The sequence below is a fragment of the Astatotilapia calliptera genome, chromosome 7 (genome assembly GCF_900246225.1).
Source record: "Astatotilapia calliptera chromosome 7, fAstCal1.2, whole genome shotgun sequence".
In the NCBI taxonomy this organism is placed as follows: Eukaryota; Metazoa; Chordata; class Actinopteri; order Cichliformes; family Cichlidae; genus Astatotilapia; species Astatotilapia calliptera.
In genome coordinates this window covers 62534534-62560555 of record NC_039308.1, presented here as the reverse complement: position 1 = coordinate 62560555, position 26022 = coordinate 62534534, and the positions used below count along the sequence as shown (strand labels likewise).

Sequence of the window (26022 nt, the reverse complement as noted above, 5' to 3'; positions counted from 1 at the left end):
AAATATTCATAAATTGCTGATGCAAATAATTGATTTTATAAATATATCACATATATTTCTACCAAGTATTCAAAGTATACCTGTATACAAAGACGTTTATCAGTTTATTTACTTTTTATCTGTTATTTATGTTTGCCTAGCTATTCTGATGTGAGGCGTTTTAAGATTGATTATTTGTATTTGGTATTTGATTCTTCCTCGTATTGATTTCATGTATCTCCTCCACTTCTCATATGTTGTTTGTACTTCTCTGTCACATCCCTCACACACCATGTTGTATTATATTGGCTTCTTCCTTCTTTTGAAAAAATAAAAACTTTCCCACTTCACTTTTTAAAACAATTGTTCAGCTCTGTAAACTGTTTTTGTTTCCTCTTCATGTTTTACTTGGAATCACTGAGTGAAACCGAGTACTGAGTGGTCTCCTTTAGTCCATTCAGATTAATGCAAAAGTGCAATGCAATGCCCTTTAACAAACTTTTTTTTTTTTTTAAACTTAACACCGTGCTTTGAAAAAGTTGGAACAGGTACATGCAGCACACTGTACTTTAACAGCTCTTTATGTTTGTGAAATGAAGGATAGACAGCCAGAAACGGTACGCTACACTGCAGATGTTAAACAGTGCATCAGATACTTTCTCCTGACAGATACAACAATCACCACAATACCAGTGCTCACTGATAAGTATTCTTCTATAAACAATCACCAGTATATGTCGGCCAGTAATTTACCCCCAGTTTAGTCAATTTTAAATTGAGGAATTTTATTTTTTAAATTTAATTGAGTCTGCTACCATATTTGACACAAAGCTTTGCATCATCTTGCAATTTCTGACTATTTGATAAGTAAATGTCAATTATCTTTTTCTCCTTCTTCATCTTTCGGCTGCTCCCTTTAGGGGCCACCACAGTGGATCATCTCCCTCACATCAGCCTATCCCTACCATCCTCCTGTGTCACACCAACTCTCTGTATAGCCTTGTTCATTACATCTGTGAGTCCTTACATTTAAATTCCTCACTTTCGCCTCCAGACTCCTGCTTTTCCTTCTCTCTTTCAATCCAATAAGGCAGGAGAAAATAATCTCAAACTCACTCACATCATAGACTCTCGGGAGCAAATCCGCACGTGGATACTTTGTAATTACGACTTTTAATTAATTTAATTGAGAAAATGCATTCCTATTTCTTCTGAATATTCATAGAAGAAAGTTATTAAGACTGTCGGTCACACACTTTTAGAAAGACTGACAAATAACTCAATGTGTCATTGTATGAATGGGTCAATCTTCAGGTATCTCCAAGCATATCCCAAGAATCTGTGATAAGCCTAGAGCTACAATGTGTGTGCTATCTATTGATAAGCTGGTACAGGATTGTTAAGCCTCTGGCAGACCTCCCCATAACCTTTCTTTCTTTTTTTTTTTTCATGACTGTCCATGCAGTTGATACCGGCGGCTCTGTCGTCTTCATTTGCTGAGGCTTATTGCTGTTATTGTGTCGCCATTCATGTTGTAGGGAGGTAATTGAGCCCCTTATTTCTTGCTAGATGCCTTTGGAGAATGAGACCTACCAGCCACAACTGAAGCAGGGTAATTTAGTGTCAATGAAGCAATGTATTAAAAGGCAGATGATTGTGTTCAAGTGTTCACTATATTGCAGAGAGAGTGATGGATGTGTGATATCATCAGGGTAATAAACCATCTGCCTATCACTTGTAGACCATATTTGTCTCACTGCTTTGTAGGGGATTTACAATTAGCTGGAAAGCCTCACTACAATTTACTTGACTATTCAGGGAGTGCATAGTGAAAAAAAAAAAAACCACAAACTAATTTTGAAGTTTAGGTTTATTAAAATGGTCTAAAGTGGAAACATAAATAAGTCATGACAACAATAAAATAAACAAATGTAAAAGTAGCTTTGAAAAGATTTTAGCTTAAAACAGCTGAATCCGTTTAGACTGAAGAATCGTTGGCCATTCATGCTCCGAGATAACACTAACCTGTGGGGGAGTGATCGTATCCAGCCCAAGGGGCAGGATAGGATCAGTAATAAGTTCTCCTGTGCACATGGATTTCAGATCACGCTTCAGTCATCTGTTGATATTGGATCAAATAAATCAACCTGAAAACGGATTTCTGCATCGCCACTTCCTACAGATGATGCAGCTTTGCTGGCTTCATTTGGCTCAGACATCTGCTGTGCTCTGGGGCTGTTTGTAAGTCAGGCGTATTGAAGTGTTTGAGATGATGCAGTTACCGATTTCCAAGTCTTCAAGCCTTTCGGTAAACACTGGATCGACTCCTTTGGGTTTTAAGAGAAGTACCTCCATGAGTGCTGTTAAGATGGAATCTTGTTTCTCCCAAGTTCCTAGTATTAATACTCAATATTTTTTCAATGCAGTTACAAATTGTGTGTGTGTGTGTGTGTGTTTTTTTTTTTTTTTTTTTTTTTTTAATGGTCTATTAGTGTTTTCTTCTGATAATTGATTCATTTTTTTGCTATCACACAGTTACAAGCTATACACACTGTTAATGGCAATATTGTGTGTGTGGTGTTAAGTGGGGGTTCCTCAGATTGTTTCAAGTAATTCTAAATGCACTACTGAGCTGTTGGTAATGAAACCGGCACGAGTCCCTGCTGCTAGCACCACAACCACTGTTCAGTCATATTCTCAGCTTTTTTTTTTTTTTTTTTTTAATCCTTTTCTTCTGCAAGAGAGCAGCTGAAGCCAGTATCTTATTACATTGGGGGGGGGGGGGCATAGTAAACTGAGATGACTGAGAAAGCCCAAATTTTCCCTTTTCATGATTATAGTGGTCTAATGATGGCCCAACAGAATATAAAATGTTAATCTAACATTTACACATACAGCTGTTTTGTTTTTATTAAAGCTGGTATATGTGTGACGGGTGGTTTTGGTTAATGTTTCATGATGACAACAAGTGTCATTTGGTCATGATGGTGTCCTGTCAGAAAGTGTATGCTAATGCACTACATGTAATAAAACATTACTAAAGTGGAAAGGAAGTTATAGAGTGTGTCAACTGTTCTTTTAATATCCTATTGTTAACAGGAAAAAAAAATAGTTTCCAATTTATTTCATGTTGAGTTTAGACTGTGGAAAAAGTTTTTTCACTCAAGCGTCAGGTCAGCTATACTTTGAGTTTCTTTCCCTTTCTATCCTTGTCTCTTTATCTTAGGTCCTCTATCACCCCTCCACCCAAAAACGCCATCCTTCTTTTTTATTCTCTTCTCCTCTCTCTCAGTGTATAGGGAGTGGTGTTTGGGCAGTCATGTGACTTTTTGTCTGAACACAATTGCCGGTGTTTGCCATTGGCCATTTTTCTTTGAAAGAGCGTTGGTTTCCCGGGTAACGGGGAATGGCGGCACCACTTCGCTTTTCTCTCCAGCTGCCCCCTCCCGTCTGCGTTGTTCTGACCTGGTCTCTCTCTCTCTTTCTCTCTGTCGCCGTCTCTTCGTCAGGCTGTGGATCAGGTAGCCTGTGAGCACGACACACACATACAGTGAGAGGGTTGTCTCGCTCTTCCTCCTCTCCTTCTTCTCCTTTTTCATCAGGCTGGCAGTTGCAGAGTCCATTAGACTGCAGGAGGTGAGTGAAACAAATGACCTTATTTGTTTAGATTTACTTACTTCTTTTTTTTTTGTTGCGTTGCACTGTTTCTTTTCTAGCTGAGCACATGGTTGAACTTGTTTAAAATACTAAGTACTAAACTATCCACCTACTAAGTAAATAGAGCATCCAGTACAAATTAGTCAGTGATTAAACAATCATTACTAATTGGAACAGTAATCTTAAAGTTAAAAAATAAATTGGCCTTATTTTAGAGATACTCTAACTCTAATGTCCATGTTAGCAATAGAGTGGGAGCACTATTTGATGCTTGTTAAAAAATATTTTTTTAACTCTAACCGTTTGATCTACTGGGATTCCTGCTAACTTGTATGTGTCTAGCACAAAGTTTTATCCATGTTTTATTTTGAAATTTAAAGATATGGCATCACGCACTCATTTTACACATTCCAAAAAGGAAGGAAATCAAAGTCCATCAAGAGGCAAGTTCACTTCTTAAGCATCTTGCTGATGTCTCTGGGTAGTAGAGCTGGGCGATATAAGATTTTTTCATATCACGATATGTTTTTTTTCATTTCAGGCGATAACGATATCTATCACGATATAAGCCAAATAACTATATTTGTAAGATTTAAATGTGCCGTTGCTCACAAGTAAAATGTGAAATAATCAGCAGCTTGTTTTTATTTAAATATTTATTTCCCATAATAAGTTCAACAGGGTAGATGTACTTAAGGAACATGAGACTTTTTCAGATAAATAAAGGCAAATATTGCAAACTACACAAAAGGCAGCCGCTGAAGCGTTTAAGTTTCAAAATAGAACAAACAAAACAGACTAAATTGTCAATTCCACTTAGAAACAAAATATTAATTCTAAAAATAAATCTTAGTTTGTTTTACAGAAGAACAGACAAAACTAACTTTTGTCAATATCAAATAAACTGAGAACTAAAAGGAAATTCTCAATCTCTCCTTGTTGTATAGCTTAGCTTTTCAAACAGTTTTAACAGTTACTTTAGTCTGACAAAAGCCGAATGATGAATTAGCGCTTCCAGTCAGAGACTGAGGCTACGTCCACACGTACACGGGTATTTTTGAAAACGGAGATTTTCCGTTTTCGTTTTAAAAAATAATCCCGTCCACACATAAAGGGAGAAATGAAGGAAAACGCTGCTATGAACATGCCAAAGCAGCAGGTGGCGCTAGATTCCTAACCGTGCAGAAATGTTGGCCAATCAGAAGTCTAGAGTCCTCGGTGGGAAAAAGTAAACAAAGCTGGGGCATAGAAGCAGAACCGAGTCGTATGTGTGGAGGGACAGTAACTGTGTGTATATGTAAGCATTTAAACACTGCAGAGAGTAGAATTAACAGTAACAGTATTGTAGAAATTCATTTCACCGAAACAATAACGTGGCGCACAGTGTGACGTCAAAAATTGCGCACACCTTTGACGCTGCGTTTTCTCCGTTTTTCTAGTCCACACGTAAATGCAAAATCGGAGTTTTTACAAATCTCCGTTTTCAGTGACCAAAAACGGCGTTTACGTGTGGACGAAAGGTGCAAACGCATAGAAAATCTGTGTTTTCAAAAATACCCGGGTACGTGTGGACATAGCGCATGCACCAGTTTATTGTATTTCCAGACTTGCTTTCGGCACAATTTACAGTGCACGCTACTCTGTTTTTTGTCAGACTTGAAATAGCCGAAATACCTTCACACTACGGAACTTCTATGGCTCTTCCATCCGGCATTGGAACCATCATCTGTTTTCCCTTCGGTCACGCTCGGTTGATTTTTCTAGTCGGCACACTCATTTCCTCCATTACCTGGGTGGTACGTGGCTGGCTGCTTCCCAAACAAACACACGTGCAGCTTGGCACTTGTGCTGTAAGTAACAAGTCACGTGACGTGACGCTGCGGCTGTGATTGGTTCGGCTCTGCGCTACGTAATTTGGATTGGCTTTCTTTTTTTTGTTTTTTTGTTTTAAGAGGACAAGAGCGGCGAGGTCTATCGCGATAGTTTAATTTTTCTATCGAGAAAAAGTTATATCGCGATACATATCGTTATCGTTCTATCGCCCAGCTCTACTGGGTAGTTATGTGAGGAGTAACTTTTTAAATCCCCGTCCAGCTGAATGAAAGAAGTGATGCTTGTTTTCGGAACAGAATGATAATTCATTAATGGTCTAATTCAGAGCGCTGATACGATTACATTTCTGCCCATCCAGTGAGAGTACTGAAGAAATACTCTATTGATTCATGTTATTCATGGAAGTCAAACACACAAAAATAGAGAAGTGTGCTTGCTACAGTGAAGTTGAAACTGTTCTTCCTCTCTGCTACTTGCATCCATCACTGCAAAAACATGACTGGCTAACATAGTTCCTGTTTGGACTGTTGATTTGATCTTTCGAGATATGGATGGGGAAAAACACGGTCTTTGACAGAGGTCTATAACTTTGTGTTTAGGATTTTGTAATCAAGCCGGCTGTCTATTAAGTTGTCTCTGAGGGAAAACTGGCTGGTTCACATATGGGCTGATAGTAACTAGTGCAAACAGGTAATTTAATTAAGTATCAGTATTAACCATAAGAGCCCAAAGCTATTTTGTGGGTAATTTCTAATAAATACCTTTTAAATAAATCTCTTGGGGAAAAGCTAGCTAGTCATACATGCTGTACTTTAATTATTTTTTGGAGCCTTCTGACTTTAGTAGATGGTGCAGTAGTGGAGAGTAGAAAAGGCCTTGCAGCGTATGGTTGCCTGCTCACCCTGTGAGCTAAACTGGCGCCCATGTTTTCATAAATCTTTAAGGTGTCTGGGTTATTCATTATATTGTTTTTATTTTTCATACAACGTGTCTGCTTCATGTTTGGGACATCGCAGAGGTTTTCTATATATTTGGAATTTGATTACTAAAAACTATTTTGCACAGAGAAAAAAAAAATTGTATAATCTGCTCTTAGAAATAAATACACGGGTAAAGCTGTTATTTGGAAAAACGTTTAATCTTTAATCTTCAAAATATGATTTCTGTGCCAGGTTAGATGAACATCATCATAGAGAGCAGCTCTGTCTTGTTATATATATTTCCCCACTCATCCGTGCTGGCAGTCTTTATCCTTCAAGCTTGGGTCCTCTACAAGAGGTCTGGGAGCTAGAGGTTCCAACGACTGCACTCTGCTGGAGTAGGATCTCGGATGTCGTTCCTGGGATCTGCTGGAGCCGCTCACACAGTTTGGGGTTACTGCCTTGAATTCTTCATGTAACCCCTTCCGCTGGAATTACCTGTATAGTAGCGTCCCAACAGCTCCTTTGTCTACTTCTGCCTTCTTGTTCTCCAGCCTTACACAGCTGTAGGTTTTTGTGTGTGTGTGTGTGTGTGTGTGTGTGTGTGTTTGTGTATTTTGTATGTATTTAACTTGTATTTTACTACTTTGCATTTTCACTGTAAACCTGCATAGGTTTTTATCTTTTCATCTTCTGTCTTATGCACATTTAAGGCTACGTCCGCACGTACATGGGTATTTTTGAAAATGGAGATTTTCCGTTTTTGTTTAAAAAAAAAAAATCCCGTCCTCACGTAAGCGCAAAAATAAAGGAAAATGCTGCTAGGAATATGCCAAAGCAACAGGTGGCGATATATTCCTAACCGTGTAGAAATGTTGGCCAATCAGAAGTCTAGAAGCCTCGGTGGGAAATAGTAAACAAAGATAGGACATAGAAGCAGAACCGAGTCCTACGTGTGGAGGGACAGTAACTGTGTGTGTATGTGTAAGCATTTAAACACTGCAGAGAGTACAATTAACAGTATTGTAGAAATTCATTTCACCGAAACAATAACGTGGCGCACAGTGTGACGTCAAAAATGGCACACACCTTTGACGCTGCGTTTTCTCAGTTTTCCTCGTCCACATGTACATGCAAAAACTGAGTTTTCAAAAATATCCACCCTGGCAGGCGTTTTTAAAAATCTCCGTTTTCAGTGACGCCGTTTATGTGTGGATGAAAGGTGCAAATGCATAGAAAAAGCTCAGTTTTCAAAAATACCCGGGTACGTGTGGACGTAGCCTAAGTACAATGAATTTTGCTATATAAGTAAGTACAACTGCCATAGTGCTTTCAGGCTCAAAGCATGGTAGTAGGTCCTTGGTTATGATGAAGCAGAGAACTAAAACAGTCATGGCTGGCATGGGTTTTTAAATGTCTCACAGGATATACTGTGCCCTAAACTGTGTGGAGATTATATGAACATTATTGGCCTAACTTATTTCTATGTTGTAATGAGAGCTGAACAATAACCTCGGTTATTCTTGAATTTCCATGAAAGATTCAACAGCTGTCTGTGATCTGTGCTCCACTCATCGTGGCACGGACACAATAAGGCCTGTGTTTGGGAATGAGGCCAATTTGAGAGGATTTTAAACATTGGTTGCTGTCCTGAAGTGGTTCCCCTTGAGCTTCATTTCTTAGGCTCTACCAACCAGGTGGTTGCTTCTGTGTTTGGTTACTGTGGTAACACTGCAAAGTGGCTCCCTGCCCCTGCCTCAGGTGTACTTTATCTTATGACCCGAAGGACACTTTGCACATACAAATACACATACACTTGCACTCCCATATACAAACACACACTAGGACCTTGATTGCTGACACGGGGAAATATGAAAGACGACTTTGTCCATTCTAGAAGTGACGGTGTAGTGGGAACAATGTTGTTATATATGTTGGTTTCTTAGGTTTATCAGTGTTAATTCTAAGAAAAGGAGCCTTTGCAGATATATTTTCTTCACTCCTGACTTTAAAATCTCTTAAAACTAATGAAGATTTGAGTCTCATCTGCGTTCATGTTTTGTATAAAGCCATTTATCTGTGCTTTTTTTTTTTCTTTTTTTCTTTCTTTTTTTGCCAGCTTACATTGGGGCCAAATTTAGGGCTTAAAGCATTTCAAGCCTGTTGTTACTGACTGAGGTTTAACTCTGCACAGTCAGTTCATGAAGATTTTAATTTAATGTTTTTTTTTTTTTTTTTTTAAGTATATCCGTTTCTTGTCTGCATTAATCGTTTGTAGACTCAGTAAGCGGGAAACAGGGCTGGAGTGGGTGTCATTGATCCGCAGTCTGGTATTGCATTGCTGATGCAACCAAGAGGAAACTGGTGCCGAGGCCTTGTTGTTGCCTCTGACTGGCTGCCATGATGTCACCACTGCTGACCCGACAATCCTGACATTCCTGCTGATAGAGGTTTTATGCAGACGTGGAGGGCAATATGTGAGAGAGATGCACAGACTTGCACACATACGGCCTTTGTCTAAGCACTGATTAGTAATCTGGCATATACACCAACACACACGTCATTAATTCAGTCTCACGCATATGCCCACTCCAGCACACTCAAATGCTCTACAAGCCGAATAAAGACGGTGATGGCGAGTCTCATCAGCTTCGTTAAAATTCAACAGATCTTTAAGTGTCTCTGCTTGAATTTTCGGTGAATCAGTTTTGCATTCATTCTGTCCTTCAAACTAAAATGTCTATCGTTAAAATGGTATGATTAGAGATTCATTTTGCATTAGTGTTATCACTTCTTTGTCTCTCTATGCGCCTCAGTTTTTTGGGGGTGTTTGAGTATTTGCTTATAATGCTTATTTTTATTTTACTACAAAAGACTTTCTATAGTACAGCTACAGCTTTCCTTTGATTCAGCCAAGCCACAGAAGGAAAGAGATGACAGGCCTGCTGCGGTGAAAGCTTTTAAACGCTGCTGTTCCCGCAGGTGCTTGGATAGTCCTTTCACAGCAAAGGCCAGTATTGTAAACAATGTTAAGAATAAGTGGTTAGAAAATGGAGTGTGACATCTGAGACCATATGGAGGACAAATGGAAAAGGATTTGGACTCAACAAACAGTTGTAAGAAATAATGTAAATCAACAAACTGAAGACTGGAGACAAAGGTGTAGACGAACAGGCTGGGTGTCTGTGAGTGTTCAGTGTGGCTTCTGCCTCACACTGTGTGAGGTTTACAAAGCTTTTGTTCACATTTGACCCGACCCCTAACCTGCACCCATCTGATAACTCCCCTCTCTGTAACCTGGATTTCCTGTCCATCCACTTCTTCACTTTGTTGGGCTTGCTCGACACACTTGGCGTGATAAAGCTACCTCTGGCTCTACCTCTTTGTTATTGAGTGAAACATACTAACAAAGGACATAATTTGCATGCATGATAAATCACAACATATGTTAATGCTTTACTCAGCATATTGAAAAATGTTGAAAAAAAAATCACAGTAACTTTGTATTATGAGTGAGGTTTTGTGATAATTTTGTATCACAATCTAGTGATTACTACCTGTAGAAGACAACACCTTAATCTTGCACTAATTTCTCTTTCTTTGTATTCTCGCTCTGTAATCGCACATTAGCTAGGATTGTAATTCATGGGTTTGGTCCTCCCTTTTTCTAAAGAAGTCTTTGGGTTAGTCAGGCCCTGAGGCTGAGACAAACAGGCCCTCACAGGATTGTCTTGATCATTACAAGTATTTTTCAACCTCCTAGGACCTGGCGTCCACATATGTGGACATCACATTTTGGGTTATTTAGACTAAAATACTCAATTTTGCTCTACAAGGGCCTGATATCCACTTACGAGGACATTATACTGCTACTGTTCTATCAAAATTTTAAACGAATATCCTCATATGTGGCTCTTATTTTTCTTAAAAACAAAAATAAGGTTAAAAAAAAAAAATCTGGTAATTCTTTGTTTTTACATTCATTGGGCCCCAATATGCCCAAATATCAAAGAGAAATTAAAAATGCATGTCTTGGAAGAGTTTGGGTCTTAGGAGGTTAATAATGCCTTTATTGAACTTTTAAAGGGCGTAACAAATAAACAGCAAAAAGAACAATAAAATGTTTCTATATTATTCATATCCTTGCAGCTAAATAAAAAGAAATAATAATTCACTGTCACAAAACCAAGTAGCTCGGAATGTTAAAATATGACACAAAAATGAGCTCCCTTAAACCGAAAAAAGAAAAATGTGAAACAATAGTAACAAATAGCAACAAGAATATGTCTGGTGTGTTTTTATTATAGTGATTTAATGTGGCAAGAGTCACATGTTCTCATGAGGCAACTAAAGTGTGTTAATCTGAGGTGTTTATTCACAATTCCCTTTCAGCACAAGCTGATATCAAGTCACCTGCTGAGGTTGCAGTTTCCATATCTTCACCCCATGCTTTTGCATATAATATGATGCATTCGTATTCATAAACGGACTATAAAATTCAGATGAAGCCCTTTATAATCACTTTATAATGACTTGTTGATTTTTGTCTTTTTTCCCCCTCCTATCACTTCCTTTTCTTGTATGGGAGAGAGAAAGGAAAAATTGGAAACAGCTGCTACATCTGGTACAAACAGTCTATCCAACTTTGTGTGTCACTCACAGCTCTCTCTCCCTGTAGCATTGAGGCTGGTTGTAGTATCCATTTACTGATAGGAACAGCATGGGGCAACACAGTGTGACACTAATGGCACAGCTTTTTCTCCAGAGACAGTGTCTTACCAGAAAGCGTGATTTTTAAGCAGTCGAGATATTTTGAAGTACTAGTTTGCTGCTTCCAACACGAAGACACTGAAGATAAACACACTGCAGCGTGTGATCGCTGTCCAAAAATGTATTTCATCTCTCAAAATAGCTTTTCATTCAGCTGCTCAAAATGCAACGTGATGCAATGTGTGACGCAGCAATGTTTTTGAATGGTGGTAACTTTGTCCTGAGCCAGTCTAGACTGGTTCTGAATAAAGAAGCAGAAAAAGAGATGATGGAGAAAGTGCCAGAGTGTAGCCAAAGTCCTGACAACTTGGAAGCTGTGAAAGCCAACTGAGAATCTCTTTTGCTTCATTGAAGCGGTCTTAAAAAGAGTGATCAGAGAGCGAGGTGGCTTTCTGTATATTTTTCTGTCTTTTCTATCCTGTTTAGAAGAATTCAAAGTTTGTTTACCTGGAGTGTATCAGCTGATCCAGTTGACCGTGTCTTGCTGTCATTTTCCTTTTGTGCTCACTTGTCATCCCTTTGTGTTCAGATTCACCTTGGCGGCAGATTGTCGAATCACCCGTTGTTATTTGTCAGGCGATAATGCGGTGACATGTATTTGCTTTCAAACCACAAATCATCTTGTGATCCAAGTTTCTGGGAAGAAAACAAAAGTCTTTGTCTGTTCTTGATGTGGGATGTGCTATATTTACATCTCAACAGGGCAATTACCTTCACTGGCAAAACCATGTTGTCTGTCATAATGATACACAAGACATAGCTGCAATATGGGAGCACCAACATTGGCCTGACCATAATGAGACAGCAACCCTATACTTAGCCATGTTTGGGGAAAAACAGAGCATTACTACCTTGTGTTGCTTGAGAATGAAAACTGATGTCAACAAAAGTTCAGGATTTATTTTTATTTTTTTTAAAGCTTGTTTGGCGTTCTGAAAATAGAAGTGTATCATTCCATTCGTTGTCCAGGTTTTAGTCTTAGCCAACCTGTTGACTACTTGTTGGAGAGTGCTTTTAGTGAAGGGTTGAATTAACTGAGGGAAGAAAATGGTGGTGGTTTCAACAGGGGAGATGGAAATGGATGAGCCTTAGGAGCAACTTCATGCTATTCATTGTTGTTGAATAATAGCCAACAAAGACAGTGTCAGCATGCATTCCCCTCTCTTTGCTCCCAAGTTGAACTGCTGCCAGACACAGCCAGTCTATTTTTCACTCTCAGAGCCATCTTCTTGCCTCTCCTGAGTCGAGTTATGGATGGGTCATCTTTAGACAGACTTACAACCACTTGGTCGTTGAAGTATTGCCTTAGTTTATAGCTGGTGTTTCGAAACCGCTGTGTGACATTTTTACTTTTTTTTTTTTTTTTTTGAATGCAGATAAATGATAAAGAACTACTTGAAAGACTTGCCTCGAAAAGTGCAGGTTTTAAAGCTGTTTTGGCCTCATCTTTGTTTTCTTTAGCGTCTTTGCTGAATGCAGAGGCGGAGCTGGAAATTGAGAAGGGGAGGGGGTTGCAGGAATGTTTGAGTCACAGGAAAAAAGGGATGATATGTAGAGCTTGACAAGGGGGTGTGGGGTGGGGCACAGCAGTGGGAGGTACCCTGAGGAATGCCTGGAAGGTGTCAGCAAAGTCTGGGAGGCTTTGGACTGATTATCCTTTACATCACAATGCCCTCTGTCTTAAATTAAGTGGATGTGGGTCTGTGGACGGACGAGCAGATGATCCATTTACAAGTAATAGCCCATCAGGACCCAACAAGTGTGGTTACTTTTTTAACTGTGGCCTTTTGGACCTAAGCACCACCTCAGGAGGTTGTTCCCCTATTTTATTCAAGAGGGGTTTAAATTTTGTCAGACATCATAGCTCTTAGATGTGTCAAAAGCTTTGCTGTATAGACAGAACAGTGAAACACTTTACACTGATGGGAACTGACCCTCCGTGAGCCTCTGAGTCAGCCTGGCTAAAAGCTACAGAATTCTTCGCAGGGATCTTTTGTTTTTTGCATGATTTAATTCATCAAATTAATGCAATTAATCCCCAACATCTATTTTTGGAACATCTGCTTTATACAATGTGCACGCTGGTTATTAGGCACTGTGACTGCGTGTCCTCATTAGTTTGGTTGGAATACAGTTTGTTGTCAGATGGAGGCAAAGTAAAGAAAAGGATGACAAAGGTTTTGTTGATCGTCTGCTGCTGCATCTTTGCATCAGAGTTCCAAAACTACAAAGGATTAAAGTAGAGGGGAAGTAAAAAAATTGCTCTGATATTTTGTGACACTAAAGGAAAATTGTGAAATTGGCCTTTTTATTCCCTTGGACTTGGTTAGTTTTTACTTAATTAATGCCACAAAACACATTGATTATAAATTAACTAAAAAGAGGTGTAACTAAATAAGAACTGATGTATTAATTGAGAATGCTAAATGTCACTTATATGTCAGTATTGGTGTATATATATTTGCACCACTTTATAGTTTAAAGAACTTCTGGTAACAGCAGGTGTTCCTGTAAGATATGCTGCTGAGTATTTGGTCTCAGTCTTATTAATACAAGCAAATTTTTGGGATTCTCATCAGAAATATTTGCGTATGTTTTCTGTTCATGTAAAAGAGTGTATCAACTGCTACATTTAAAAAAAAAAAAAAATTATCTGGTTAACATGCAAATCTGTAATCTTGAGATTACATGTTGCCTCTAGGTGAAAAGTTGGAGGAAAATATATGACATGCCACCTGGAGCTGTAAAATATCCATGGGTACAAATTGGTGGTGCGATCGATTGGTATCAGAAAAGCCTCAGGGCGATATGTAGATTCATTGAAATTCTTCTTTTTATGCATTTTGAAAATGTATTATTATGAAAAGTCAAAGGAAAAGATATAACATGTGCTTTTGAGCTGAACCTGTGTCTCAAATTTATAATGAGGTTGTCAGTAGTTCACATAAGAAAACTACCACTGTGGTTAAATGGTATGCAGGTGTATGTGTTAGACATGAACTTATTACTTCCGCGGCTGCACTTTGTTTTTCATGTGCGAGGCACAGTGGAGGGGTGCCAGACAGAGAGCGGGGATTGCTTCATACTGAAAAGAGCCATAAAAGTTTTATTTTATTTTTTTCAAAACCCATGAACGTGTTCATTTTAAGCCGTGACAGTCTGAAGGGTGTTGTTTTATGTTGCTATAAAAACTGGTAACAATCAGTTTTTAATGTGTGCTTTATTTAGCATCATATAGGCTGTTATAGTCTCGGTGCTAATATATTAGCTCTTTTGCTTCATTATCTGGGCCTCAGTTAGTCCTCCTTTTAAACTCGAGATGTTTGCTTGCTTTTACATAACGTCTAAGTGGCCATTTTCTAGTTTCTTCTGTAGGGAAGATAGTGAGGGAGAAATAAGACACTAAAAAAATAGTTTACGGTTAAGATTGAGGGAGACGTACGGATAAAGATGAGGATAATGTCAAGAGAGTGGGGTATGGCTCATGCTGGGGGCTCCCACACATTCTGCCTAGCCCATTGGTCATGCATGTCTCAGCTCTGTGTGTGTTTGTGAGAGAAGGTTATGGAGGTAGGAGCACAACTCAAGATTGTTACATTATTTTAAAATGTTAAATAGTTTCTATCCTACTTTTGTAAAGTAATGAGTTTCTCTTATAATATGACTGTGTTGCTTTCTGGACAGTAGTCATTAGATTTAAGTTGCTTCTTTCTCTCATTTTCCCACAGGGCGTTGCCTGACTCAAACACATGCACGCACACACACAAACACACACACACACGTTGTCCAGTTCCACCTGGTCTGTCGGACTATGACCTCATTCCAGGAAAAGGAAGAGAAAATCACCTGACAGACTCATTTGTGTAATCAGCTGTAACCAGAGGCCACTGCGTGTATGTCTAATGCCTCGAGCTACTGATTGTGCTAACAGCAGGGAGTTTATACTGCTCTTAATTTTTAAATTCTCCTCTAAGTAGTCCTTTGTGTCATTCAGAAATACAGATTGCGAACAGAAGAACTGCAAAAATTGATGCTGATAGAGTACGGCAACACACAAAACACTCTTTCAACTACCTGAAAAAGGGGGGAGGTGATCTGATCTGTCAGCACAGCAAGAAAGGGTGGGGAGAAAAAGAGTGAGAGAGAGAATGGACTGGCGGGGAGGGTGTGTTTCTGTGTGGGTGAGAGAGACGGCGAGGAGGAGGAGTGTAGAATGACAGAGGGAGAGAGAACTCTGGCACCTCTCAGATCTCGGCTGTGGCGAGGGCTCCTGGTTGAAGCACATTCCTCAAGCAGCCAGCGACGAAAAGGCAGCGGGACAGTGCGGAGGAGAAGTCGCGACATCCTTTAAATCTCTTCGTGACCACATAGGACTGCCTCTCACCTCCTCTCGGCTCACGCACTGCTCACACAGACACTTGCTAAGCTGCGTAACGCACCAGCCGCTCAACCAGCTCTGCTGCCCTGTCAGAAGTAAAGGATTTCCCCGATTGAGGCACAGGGACAGAAAGAATAAAAAAAACTGATTGAGGAAAAGAAATTTAAATCACTGAAGAGGCGGAAAGGCTTCTCTTTTACTCGGTAAGTGTACGGGCTTCTTTTGGTGATTGTTTGAACGTGTCCTTGACTGCTTGAATCACGGTGTCAGGAAGTTTCTCTGAATACAGCCGGCTTTGCCGTATGTTCCAGCATGCACGTAAAAACCTGTTATTATTACTACTATAAATACTGTTAGTTTTTATTATAAATGGCGAGTTTCTGTTTGTATTGTTGTTTGAATGGCATAATAATGAAGAGACTCTTGTGTTATGTCTGTAGAGTGATGAACTGTGTCTTTACATGTACCTGTTGACACTAGACCCGTCACCCAAGTATTCTTGCCTGAGACAAAAGGACCCAAACCTGTTTGGAGGAAACCTCATTGACTGTGCACTTGTGCAATTATGCCCCTTCCCCCCCTTTTTTCTTTAAAAAAAAAACAAAAATAACTTTTTGTGTCAGTCACAAAGCCAGCCTGCCTGTGCAAATAGAGGCTGTCCACAAGTGTAATGTATCACAGGCTGCTCTTTTTACTACCCCAGGATTAAAGATTAATTTATGAAAGTCACGGGCAGAGTTCAGCTCACTTACTGCACGTTCCGTGCTATACATCTCAAACACTGTGCAAATCTAATGCACCAAATCCAGTGGAAGTGAGCCTATATAAACGTTGACTCATCATTATGCATGGCTAGCATCTTAGTTACAGATTCTCAGCATGGTTTGTGTTAGACAGTGAAGCTCATTAGCAGGCTGTATTTGTTGTCCAATCAGGGCTGCTGGTTTTAAATCCCTCTCTCCAGGAGGGAATTTTTTTTTTTCCAGGTTGTGGGAGTCAAACAGTTACACCTCGTGTGTTATCTCTGTTAGTATGTTTCACAAAGTTGACTTGTTTCCAGAAAGATAGTGTCAGAATAATAGATGGTTAAGGGAAGGGAGCCATATGGACTTTGACCCAAGCGCTTGGTTCTAATTATTTAGTTTTAGTTTAGTTTTAGGTTATGTAATCGTTAGCAGTTGTTATACTACAGTGTGTAACCCTTATTCAAATGATCAGTCCCACCTGATGTTTGCTCAGAGTTATCAAGGACAGTAAATTTATTATCCTAAGTAAATGTAGTGGACCATGTTTGCTTGAGATCTTTGAAGGGAACAGAAGTATGACGATTTAATGTACTAGAAAACAGAGTGGCTATTATAGTCATAAGAAAAAGCCACATGTGAAACGTGAAAGGCACTTTTAATTAAACATATTGTGGTTAAAATAAGATCCCTTTATGTTGCTCAAGTGTTTCCAGCTGTCAGTAGAAAGTGACTAAAGCCTGCTTGAATAATGCCATGTGCCACTTAGCATATCCATGATGTAATCGCATCATATTTGCCTCGGCCTAGTGTTTGCCCTTTCACAGCTGCTATAAAAACATTTTCTTTTTTTCCACCTAAATTTCCAGGAAAAGTTCGTCTCACATACATGATTTTATTTTATTTTCCTGTTAAGTAATAGTGACTGAAATGCAGCCCATTAAGACTGCGTTATTATGTTATTATATTAAATCAGATTAGATTACTGCAGTCACTTCAAAGCCATTTCCAAGCAGCTGCTCTTCATGGCTAAAATTGTGCTTCTATATATGCGATATCACTTAAAAATAACGCATACAAATAGTTTGAAAGTAGAGCTGCATTATGACTTTGGTTGTGTGTACAGGAAAATGTAAGATGTCCCATTAAAAAAGAGGAAGTTGGTGGACATGCACAGCTCATTTGTCTGGTGCAAAAAAATCAAGCGATTATAAAGGAAACGATCAATGTTGGTTCAAAACATCATTCGAATTGTTGCCAGGTGCATTTATTTATGTCATTTTTTAATGTCACTACAGGAGGTACAAAGTTGCTAAGTTCCCAACAATAAAAAGAAGTTGTGAGCAAGTGGAGCAGGGCTTTGGTTGCAGATACAAAAGAAAGTTTTGGCACCAAACTGTGGCTTCTGTTTACGTAAAACTATGAATAAATAACTCTATTGTACTATGAACATATGTGAAGGCATATCTGCTGAAGGTTTGAAACCATATTAAGTCGTAGCACTTGCCTCGATGTTTTCAACTTCAACGGCTATATTTTTGCAGCAATTTTTTATTAATATGCAACAATAGCCAAAGGGAAGAGTATCCAGTTTATCATCACCAAGGTAAAGCCGGCTGAGCGGCAGGTTTAAGAAAATATTAATGCTAATGTTTAAAACTTTCACTGCTGCATGGCCCGGTGGTAGGAACTCTGTTATGAACTATATAAATGGTGTTATCTCATCCTTTGAAATATTTTCAAATGAGATAATGTGATTTAAAAGGCGGTATACTCCCTATTCCTAGGAATGCATCATAAAACGTTCAACTTTTATTCTCAGCCTTATTTTCTCTCTGCTACCCTTCAAGTCTCCATCAAGTGCTTAGATATTTCTTATTTTCTGTCACATGAATGAGCCTTTTTAGCATTGAGACAGTAGAGTGTCCTGTGAGAGTGGTTGTGCCTTGTTCTCTGCAGTGTTATTTTTAATGCTCTTTTCCTGCTTGAATACACAGATGGACTCCTCTTCTAGAATAGTCCGTCTGTCTCTCTCCGTCTCTGTCAGTGTGTCTGTCTGTCACTCAGCTCACATGGCAAGGAAGGCAAGCCTGCCCATGCACAGCAAGATATCTCTTGGGATTCTTGATGGGAACTTTCGAAGTCATCCTTCATGCTGTGAAGCGTCTGAATTTCTCACAGTCCTTATCAGTAGCATTTCCGTACTCCTGCCGATGCACTCAGGTGCAGATGTAATTGGAAACTCTACGGCCACATGTTGGTGAAATAATATTTTTGCATGTATGAGGCTGTGATTATTTTCAGGCGGGTGGTTTGAGCCACTTTTTCGTCTTTTCCGATAAAACTGTCTTTCTTTCTCGTGTGTTGCTGTGCTTACCTCACTTGCTCTCTCCTGTACTTTTCCGTGCGTCCTTCCCCCTGCCTGTGCAATGTGACGGAAGGTAATGCTGTGCCTTGCTCATGTCGGATCCATTAGGGATGAAAGCACACTGCAGTGATAAAAGATTGATCCAGTACTTCTTGCATCACATCCCTCACATCTTGCTCCCTTATCCTCCCTCACACCCCTCTTTCCAATCCAAAGTCAACCCAGTTTTCAATTTATCAAATCATTTGTACTCCTCTAAATAAATCATCCTCACCGAGTTTACTATGGCAGACGTTTTCCCACAGGATTTCATAAAGGAGAACACAGTCTTGTAGGATGCTGTAGAGTCTTACAAGTTCTCACTTATGAAATTTTCTCGATGGTGTGTTTATTTAAAAAAAGAAAAAATTGGGACGGCTCTGTTTCAGTGTCTCCTTTCTTTAGTGTTCTTGCTGTATCGGGTAGGATAGTATGTACTTTGCTAGAAGAACCAGTGAGAGACTGGCATCCAGCCCAACACACACACACACACACACACACACACACACACACACACACACAGGCCTTTTCTTCGCCTGTTTTATCTGAAGAGGCAAAGACAAACACAGCAGACCTGTAGTTTCAGCAGAGAGGTTATAATTACTGAGAGGAAGGGAGGATTTAAAAAAGGAATTTCACTGTGGCTCTGTTTTGAGATTTTTTAGAAACCTCTCTTTTCAAGAGCACCTGGCTTTTTACTTTTTATGTGTGAGTTGTAAAGCTGTACAGAAATTTGTGGACTGATTATAAACAAGTGTTGAAGTCTTTTGATCCTTGAAGTTGGAGAGGCATTTCCCTGAGGCAGTGAGGCTTTTTTGTTTTTTATGCCAACTTTTCTGAATTGTGCTTACTTTTGTCCTCAGTTATCCCTTTCAGGGGAAGCTGTTGAAATAATTCGAGGTCACCGAGTGACACAAATAGCCACAATCTCCCTTCATTCATCTAACATGTTCAGGTCAGAGGTTACCTAAAGCCATCTACTCTCAGAACCATGCAGACTTGGTCCACCTTAGGATATGTTCCCAAGTAAGCCCAGCTGGCTATAAAGTTCATCTGAGTCAATGTTTTCATGTCTTATCAGGATAAACTTCTTGTGACATTGTCAAACCAATAGCGTCTTATTTCCTGTCGCTATTTGACACCAGTGGCAGGTTACTGTTGCTGAGGTAATGAACAATCTGTGTCTGTTTGTAGGCTTGAGACGCATGGACAGACACTCAATGTGTAGTCATTATACTGCGGTAAACATCTTATTCCCGCTAGGATGGTCATGTGACCGTTTGTGTTTGTGTGAATCTGTGAATATGTGTGAGAGTGAGCGAGCAAGCAGCAAGTTGCTCCCTTGCTGAACCAGCCATGCTATACCGATTCTCTGCACACAGAGCTCTCTGGGCAGTAAATAACACGGTGCCTCAGCCGGGGGACCTGGAAAGGTCCACGAGGGGGGTCAAGACTCCAACAAGAAAGCGAAAAAAATATCTGCCTCTGGGAGCAGAGATAGTAAATCATCATATAGGACAGGAGAGAGGCAGGTGGATCTGACAGATTTGCCCGTCATGCTGAGAGGCTTGACGGTAGACCTGTCATTGAATGTTGATATGGTAGATCAAGCATAAAACATGCAAAACAAACCACCATTGCTCATGGGTAGATGTAGGTAAAACAAAAATTCTCTGGAAACTTTTGGTCTGAGAGATTCGCTTATACATCCTCTTATAAATACACCAAACATGACAACATTACAGCCTATACATAATATTGCTACTTCATTTTGATTGAAGTACAAAAACAGGTTCTAAGTAAACAAAGTTACAAGAGTCTAATGATCCTGTAAGCCAGAGGTAGGCAACTCTAGGCCTCGAGGGCCGGTGTCCTGCAGGTTTTAGATATCTCCCTGTGTCAACACACCTGAATCAAGTGGTTAGTTCATTCCCAGGCCTCTGGAGAACTTCAAGAAATGTTGGGGAGGTAATTTAGCCATTTTAATCAGCTGTGTTGGATCAAGAACACATCTAAAACCTGCAGGACACCAACACTTGAGCCCTGGAGTTGCCTACTCTTGCTGTAAGCAGTATCAGTACGTTTCATGCAACCCTATGGAGTTGAGTCTTCATCACCTGTACAGTTTACTTTACTGCACTTCCTTTAACCCTGTGACAGAGACACCAAAACTGGTCCTTTATTTCATCCAGAGCGATAAGCAGATATAGGAAAGATACAGACATATTTTCAGCATCAGATTACCGTCATACCTGGGCCCTGCTCCAAGACTTAACTTTACTGAGTTTCCTGGATATCTTATCTGGGTAAAACCCTCAAAAGTGGAGCATGTCATAAGTGTTATTTATAAGATATATATTTTTTGTAAGTTTTATTTTGATATATCTCACATTTGGTATTTCCATCTTTATGCTTGCTACTTTTAATATTCCTTCATTAAGAAACACCTCGTCATTGTTCCATCTTGTCCTTGTTGTCCTTGTTATTCCAAAAGGGTAGCTAACATATCTCTCACAAGTATACTCAGCCACAGGATCCTTGTCAGTTTGTGTATATACTTGTGTATCCATACCAAAGATCACCGTGGTGATCATGTGGAAGATCTTAGTCCCAAAGGTGCTCCAAGGATGCTGGAAATCGGCACCCTGCTCTCCTACTTTTTTCTGATGCACACATCCGTCTGCTGCACTGCTCGGGCATCGTCGTTACTCCTCTCAAAGTAATGATGGGGAGAGAAAGTCATGCGTGACACCACCTTCCCATCAAACTATAAATCATCTGAACCTTATGATCTGCTTGCAACACAGGTATTTCATCGTTCACTTTCTGTGCAGTTGAGTATAAAACTCAAAATTATACTATTAAGAGCACTGCGTATAAGAAACAGGTCTGAAAGCTCGTATCAATTTCAATTGTATTGTTTGATCTTCTCTGTACTTACTCAGAGTTTGACTTATCCTGTAAAAATAAGCATATATTTTTAAAGTAAGGTATCTAAAAATGTATGTAAAAATGTGTTTTTTATTTATTTATTTTATTTAAATAGTTAAATATATATATCTTGAATGTACTCCCTAAGTTACTCTGGATCTTTTTTTATCTTTTAATGTTTATTTGCTCCACTCTCTGACTGATGTTTTGTTTGACTCATGTAACATTTAGACCACACACATGTGACATCGCAGTTCTGTGACGCATTGTAAATACCAAAGTGTTTACCTGTTTAACCCCTTAGGAGCCTTTATCTTAGCGTACACAAATAGCGTCTTTGTGGAATGAATCTCCTTTCCTGCAGATCTTATCTTTGTAGCAAGACTTAACAAGGTCCTGCTGCAATATTCTACCTTTAGTTTTACTTACACACAGCCACACACACGCACACTCTTGGTTGCTCTCACTCTATGGCTGTGCTGTATTCCTAGCTAAAGGCCAGGCATGTTGAAACTCCCTAGGTAAATACTGTAAAGGTGTGAGGATGAATGTTTTGCATAGCTGAAGGTCCTTAGCGATGGAATAACATGTTAATTTGTACAGCTGGTGGCTGCTTCTCAAACTTTCTGGCTGTCTTTCAATGATTGTCACGGTCGGGACCCAGCTTTCAGTTTCAAAGTCGAGTCTAATCAAAACCAGCAGTGAATGGACTGCATTAGCTATAGTAGTCACATGGGAACTGCCCATGTAATGTTCACGGCCTGTAAAAAGAGACAAGTGGAATTCCTCACTTTGATCTGTGAAAACATGCTTTACACAGAGAGATGTATGTGCTGGAGTTGTGTGTTTTTTGTTGTAATAGTTCATCCCTGTGCAAGAATGAGCACCTGCTGTATCCTTAAGTAATAACTGCCTCACCTAACAGGCAAACAGACCTGTGATGGACGGGTGTGTTGATAATGATGATCTGATGCTTTGAGATTTCTTTTGTGCTATTTTTGTTGCTGCAACACAGATATAGATATATAGATATAGATATATAGAGATATAGATATATAGATAGTAGAGGTGGGAATCACCATACATCCCACGATACGATATTATTACAATACTTAACGCACGATATGATATTATTGCGGTTTTTTTTTTTTTGGTTTTTTTTGTTTTTTTAAATATCTGCGATATTCAGATTCTGTAAATAAAGGTAAACTTTATCAATATTCATTTTATCTAATATTAAAGTCTCGCACTCAGTCTTTCTCTCATTTCAGTCAGTTTTATTGTTGACAAACGGAACGGTTTGTATTACATACTAGTCCAACTTAACTGAATGCAACCATCTGGTACAATTATAGCTATTCTGAACTATGCAATTTATGAAAACTATGCAGCCCCTTCAGCAACTGAAGAATTTGAAAGTAAATTAAAACAAAATATAATTTTACATTAAATAAAAAAGTTTTAAACTTAATTAAAATAAAACATGTCTTAAATTAAAATAAGTAAACTGTCATGTTTATTGCTGCCAAAAAAAGTTAAACACATTTGGACAGTGAAGGAATGTCAAGATTCTTGCTCAGAAAAAGGAGCTGATCAACATGCTCTGAAGTCAGAGCACAAAAACTTTTTTTGTAACAAAATATCGTTTTCTGCTGTCCCTGTATCGATACATTATTAGCAAACAAAATATCACGATACTACACGGTATCGATTTTTCCCCCACCCCTAATAGATAGATATATAATTTTTTTTTTTTCTTCAAACTTGAGCAACTAATGGTAACTCCCTTCAGCTTATATAAGGACTGACGAGTGTATGTTGCATCATGGATTGCATGGACTTAGTAGAGTGTGATGAACAAAACACCACCTCTCTCAGTTCGGAGGCTCTAAAGTCAAAGGAGTTACTAATTCCATGTACTTTAAATACAGTTAATCATATCAAATGATAAAAAGTAATTAGACAGGGCTCAATACTTAATTATAAAGATTGCATGTTGTCAACCCTAATCATTGTTTTGCTCTTTTGCATTCGAGGCCTTATTCTGATTTTGCTTTAAGATCTAGGAAAAAAAAAAAACGAGAAAACAAAAAAACAAGAGTAAATAATTGATATGAGCAGACATGGAAGCGACCTTTAAATTACTAATGAGTTTAGCGTCAAACTTGTGACACTGGAGGATAGCTTTCCTCCTCAATGGCACATGCATGGGCACATGGGCACATAAATAACGTGCTGGAAAATTCAAGACTACAAATTTTCCACTTATGTACTGTGTAAATTGCATTTGTTAAATTAGTGGGTTCAAGCATAATCATTTTTGAGTCAGGCTCCCTGGTGTCTATACTTATTCTCATGTAACGTATTATTTAGTCTATCTGCTAACTGAATATCTTCTTCTGCGTGTCTGTTCGTAGGCTATATATGACCATGTACTTATTGCGCATCCTATATAAGTGGGTCTGCCACTACTATGTGTTTTATATGAGTTTGGCTGGGAACAGAGTGATATCCTCCTTCCCTGGCAAGCACTGCTGAGTCAGGTTGGGAGTATATAATTACATATGGGTACCCATCAGCAGTCAGAAAGTCTTCTTCTATGGCTCACCCAACAATATAAACTCCTGTGCTTGCAGGGCTCAGCTTGCAGGCAACCAAACCAGTCATCCTGAGCTGAGCTCTCAGTGGAGGCCAGCTTTGCTTGACCTCTCATTGGCTATGTGAAAAGGACTTTATTATCATTCTCACCATTAGCTGCTGGCTCTATGGGCAGATCCATGAGTCAGCGCAAACAAATATGTCCCCTGTAATGTATTCACCTCCGCTCGGCTTCCAGGCTTGAAGCAAATAAGTGAATGGCGACTGCCAAATCAGGTATGAGTAAGTATTCATCACAGTGCGGTGAATAATGCAGTATTGTTGTATTGCGGCCAGGCCTGTGTAAACTATTGTGGCCACGTGCTTATAGGTGTCTAGTTTATTGGCTTACAGTGAAATCCAAAATTGTGCCACGAGTTCTTTAAATTTCCAGAGTAGAATAATAAAAGCAAAACCTACTTTCTTGGGCCATCGGTCCATTTTGTTTTCATCGCTTTTCAAATTCATAATCGCGTTAGGATTGGAGCCTCTCCAGGCTGGTGTTGGGCGAGAATTTGTAATTTCAAGAACTGAATTTGAACAAATGTTCTTTGTATGACATCTACATATGCTCTTCCTCCCTTGTGGTTAAGGGCAGGTTACGATTTGTCACTGTGAGTGCTGCTGGTGATTCACGGTGAGTGGGATTTTACACTAAGTGCTGTTTTTACACAGTGTGACTGCAGGGGTATTGACTGCCAAGGGTGATGGCAAGACTCTGAACGGCCATTTCAAGGTGTCCTTCAAGTGGAAGTAATTGAGTTTAAGCTGTAAACTCTCACTGATCATCAGTTGCATGCTTAACGCAAGGACAGCTTGTATTTTATTTTAGATATATGTATGATGCAGTGAGTTGCACCATCTGATTTAGAGTTAACATTTAAAAAAGAGCAAAGCAAATGACATAACTAATCTATATCAAGATCAACTTTTTAAATGTGTATAATCACCCTCATGAAGCTCATTTTTAGCAGCTTTTTATAACTACTCTGATTCTATTAATACTATATTGTTTCCTATATTTGCCCTTGCAAAGGTTCTGCCTGTGTTAATGAACCACTGATCCACTTTCACTGAGATTTCACACTTGGATTAGGTAATCATTATAATGGAGAAGGCTAAAAGGCTGGAGTGACAGATCCCTGTATGGAAGTATGACAACCAAAGCTTATTAATGCTGTTTCTGATTCTTTTGCGCTCAGTCATTAGCATGTCAATGGAGTAGAAACACAGGCAGACAGGGGGCATTTTCAAAAGGGCTTGTCAGTAACAAGCACTTGGACTTTTTTCTGAGAAATATTTACCAAAATAATGTACTGTGAAAAACTGCATTATTCATCACGTGTGTTGAAGCTTCACTGAAGCTTTGCTAGTAGAAACCCAGGCAATTGTTCAGTCTCTAATCAGCAAACATCGTGTCTGGAGCCTGGCCCTGGACTGTGAGGAAGAAGTGTCACCATCAGTGTCACACATAATTTTACACATAAGGCTACCCTAATGCTCGCATTAAATTAAATGTGACTTTGCAAGAGGAAACCAATGTTTATTCTCAAAAGTAGAAGAAATGTTTCCATGTGTCACTTACTGACCCTTTTTAGAGTTGCTTTCCTAGCACCTAAACAAACTTATTGACCACTAGTGAGGTGTGTATACATGGAAACTTTAGTGTTAATTTGTGCAGTAGAAGCCCTCACCCCTTGTAAATCTACAGCACTTTCCTCACAATACTCAGTGTGCCTCTGTCTGCTGCTGGCACTTGGTCCCTGC

General features: G+C 39.2%; 1 protein-coding gene across 4 annotated transcripts in view; it reads left to right on the top strand.

Moving 5' to 3' along the window:
- The window catches only part of rassf7a (Ras association domain family member 7a), a 38994-nt gene that overhangs the window by 2154 nt on the left and 10818 nt on the right, over positions 1-26022 (top strand). The window contains exons 1-2 of one of the 4 annotated variants that reach the window (XM_026176427.1): positions 879-994; positions 3489-3615. The exons of 2 other annotated variants lie outside the window; for them this stretch is intronic. The gene's annotated coding sequence lies outside the window, so the exon portion shown is untranslated. Of the gene's footprint in view, positions 1-878; positions 995-3488; positions 3616-15367; positions 15741-26022 lie in introns of those variants that run through there. One more of the 4 variants, XM_026176426.1, reaches the window with a different exon arrangement.